General features: G+C 38.9%; 1 long non-coding RNA gene across 1 annotated transcript in view; it reads right to left on the bottom strand.

Moving 5' to 3' along the window:
• LOC135111883 (uncharacterized) overlaps window positions 1-2,421 on the bottom strand; it is a 3,615-nt gene extending 1,194 nt beyond the window's left edge. The window contains exons 1-2 of the long non-coding RNA XR_010273947.1: window positions 2,226-2,421; window positions 1-137 (exon numbers count right to left, since the gene is read on the bottom strand). The exon at window positions 1-137 is cut by the window's left edge and continues 34 nt beyond it. This is a non-coding gene — a long non-coding RNA (uncharacterized LOC135111883). The remainder of the gene's footprint in view (window positions 138-2,225) is intronic.
• Between the last annotated feature and the right edge of the window lie 1,313 nt (window positions 2,422-3,734).

The following is a 3,734-nucleotide window of genomic DNA, read 5'->3' as shown; positions in this document are numbered from 1 at the left end:
TTGAGTGAGTGTTGCATCGTTGCATTTCTGGTGGTTCAGTGCGCACAAGTTGTTGTAGATGTTGTTGTCAGAGCAACACACGCGCGTCTGCTTTTTCACAACATTGCAGTATGGGGCGTAGTTTGGATCTGGTGAAGCTGGAAGGCAATGTGTGAGCAGCCACGTATTGGAGAGTGAGTGGTGTGCGCTGCCAGTAATGCAGATGATGGTGGTGGTGGTGTTGATGATGATGGTGGTGGTGGTGGTGGTGGTGATGATGATGATGGTGATGATGATGATGGTGGTGGTGGTGGGGGTGGTGGTGGTGTTGGCGATGTAAATAGATAAGAAATAAGGGAAGCTGCAAGAAGCGACCAGGCTTACACGTGGCAGTCCCTATATGAAACACACCTACCAATTTTTATCTGCTATCCCCATTGATAAACTTGTCTAATCTTCTCTTAAAGCTCTCTAGTCTCCTAGCACTAACTACATGATTACTGAGTCCGTTCCACTCATCTACCACTCTATTTTGAGAATCAAATTTTTCCTATCTCCTTCCTAAACCTAAATTTTTCAAGCTTGAACCCGTTATTTTTTGTTCTACCCTGGTTGCTGATCCTAAGAATTTTGCTTACATCTCCCTTGTTATAACCCTTATACCACTTAAAGACTTCTATCGGATCCCCTCTTAACCTACGTCTCTCTAAAGAATGTAAATTTAACAGCTTCAACCTCGCCTCGTAAGAAATACTCCTCATCCCCTGTATCCTTTTAGTCATTCTCCTCTGTACTGATTCTAATAGACCTATATCTTTTCTGTAATGTGGGGACCAGAACTGCACCGCGTAGTCTGGATGGGATCTGACCAGCGCCGAGTATAACTTTAATATTACTTCCGTCCTTCTACTTTTAACACTCCTAAAAATGAATCCTAGTACCCTATTTGCCTTGTTTCTGGCTTCTATGCATTGTTTCCCTAGACGGAGTTCAGAGTTAACTATAACTCCTAAATCTTTCTCGTACCCTGTACCTACCAGAGTTTGGTTGTCTAATGTGTACCTATTGTGTGGGTTTCCTCTACCTACGCTAAGCACTTTGCATTTATTGATATTAAATTGCATTTGCCATCTATCCGTCCATTCATTCATTCTATCTAAGTCTGCCTGCAAGGCGATGGCATCCAATTTTGACCTAATTAATCTACCTATCTTTGTATCATCCGCAAATTTCCTAACATCACTACTAATTCCACTATCCAAGTCATTGATATACATTAGAAATAACAATGGCGCTAATACTGATCCCTGTGGCACCCCACTAATTACATGACCCCACTCGGATTTCGAGCCGTTTATTAACACTCTCTGTCGTCTGTAACCAAGCCATTACCCTATCCAGCCTAACACCTTCCCATCTATCCCGTTTGCCCTAACCTTTCTCAGGAGCCTTTGATGGGGTACCTTGTCGAATGCTTTACTAAAGTCCAGATATAAGATATCATAAATATCACCATTATCTACTGCCTCGTACACCTTACTGTAAAAACTTAACAAGTTTGTTAGGCAAGACTTCTTCTTCGTGAAGCCGTGCTGTGACTGATTTATCAAATTATGTTTGTCTAAATGTTCCCTAATGTTCCTCGCTATTATTGACTCTAACATTTTACCTACAACTGAAGTTAAGCTGACAGATCTATAATTAGACGCTAAAGTTTTATCTCCTTTCTTAAAGATGGGTACTACATTAGCCTCCCTCCACATTACTGGTACCTCACCCGACTCCAGTGATTTCCTAAAGACAGAAACTAACGGCTCACTAATAATCTCTTTACATTCCTTAAGTACTCTGGGATATATTTCATCAGGTCCTGGTGACTTGAACTTTTTTAGCCTATCTATCTCCTGTTCCACTATCTACCTAGTTATGGAAATATCTGTCAGCTTCTAATTCTCGTCTGCTCTAAACACCTGTTCACTATCTGGCATATCCTGCATGCTTTCCTGGGTGAAGACAGTTAAAAAAAAATCATTCAGAAGTTTACTAATCTCCTCCCCAGATAAATGTAAGTGACCTCAGCATTGATATGGTGGAGATGTTGATATTAAGATATATATTTGCTATACATACACACACACACACACACACACACACACACATGAATTTGAAGTGGTTGCAGCAGTAACAACAGTAGTAGCAGTAGCAGTAGCAGTAGTAGTAGCGGTAGTAGTAATAGAGGTACATACCCTTTACACCGGGCATCGCTGCCACCATCACCACCACCGCCGACAGCAAAATAAATTGCCTCATGTTCTCCAGAAGTTACCAGGAAAGTTACGAATCTGCAAAGGAAAAAGTATAATCCCATTGCGAGAAAGTCATACGGAAAAGCTTCTTTTACGGTGCTAATGACAGATTAACAAGATTTCTACGTTATTAACAGGAAAGACACTCTTAGGAACCTGACTAATCACATCTGTGGCCTTTGAAAATAGTCGTGGAGAGAGACAAAAGCATTTTAAGGATATTTTTGTGGTTATAGTGACAAATTAACAAGATTTCTACGTTATTAACAGGAAAGACACTCTTAGGAACCTGACTAATCATTTCTGTGGACTTTGAAAATAGTCGTGGTGAGAGGATAAAGCATTTTTACTATTCTAGTGACAGTTTAACAAAATTTCTACGTTATTAACTGGAAAAACACTCTTGGGAATATGACTAATCATTCTGTGGACCTCGAAAACAGCCGTGGTGAAGGAGCAGTGTTTCAGAATATGGGCCAGAGTGTTGGAAACGTTATACTCTGTCTTCCTCATAAACACACACACTCACACTCACCTGAGCTCCCTCACTCTGAAGGCTGGACAGATAAGGAGACGAGACGCTCCTTCTATTTATTTCGGCTCATGACGTCATTCGGTCACGTGATCATCGCTGCAAATGTATATAACTGATAACGACTGTTCACGTGTGTGTGTGTGTGTGTGTGTGTGTGTGTGTGTGTGTGTGTGTGTGTGTGTGTGTGTTTGTGTGTGTGTGTGTGTGTGTGTGTGCTGTGAAAGTGAATGTCAGTGACGATAAAGATGATAATAATTACAATAATAATAATAATTATTAATTTTATTATTATTATTATAATAAGTAGTAGTAGTAGTGGTAGTACTAGTAACAACAACAACAACAATAAAAATAATAATAATAATAATAATAATAATAATAATAATAATAATAATAATAATAATAATAATAATAATAATAATAATAGTAATAAAAATAATATTCTTATTATTATTATTGTTAATAGTAATAGTAAGAACAACAGCAGCCGTAATGATAATAATAATAACAATAAATAAAAATGATAATCATAATAATAATAATAATAATAATAATAATAATAACAGAAACAACAACAACAAAAACAACAACAAAAATAATCTGTTGCTTCCCCTTCGTCCTTCCAGTGATGCCAGGCTCGGCTCCACGCAGCCGCTCGTCCTTTAGTTACACAAGCAGTGCAGGACAAGCCTCCTACAGCTTCCCTCGGTATCCCTTGTCGTCGTCCTGGTCTCTCTCCTCTCATCTCCTGCACAAAGCAGACCGCCAAGCTTATTTCAGTCCGGGGCATTTGTTTGTGTCTTTATTTATTGTTGTTGTTGTTGTTGTTGTTGTTGTTGTTGTTGTTGTTGTTGTTGTTGTTGTTGTTGTTGTTGTTGTTGTTGTTGTTGTTGTTGTTGTTGCTGTTTTTGTTG

Source organism: Scylla paramamosain, chromosome 22 (genome assembly GCF_035594125.1).
Source record: "Scylla paramamosain isolate STU-SP2022 chromosome 22, ASM3559412v1, whole genome shotgun sequence".
Lineage (NCBI taxonomy): Eukaryota > Metazoa > Arthropoda > Malacostraca > Decapoda > Portunidae > Scylla > Scylla paramamosain.
Note: the sequence above shows the minus strand (reverse complement) of the source record. Positions and strands in the feature narration are given on the sequence as shown.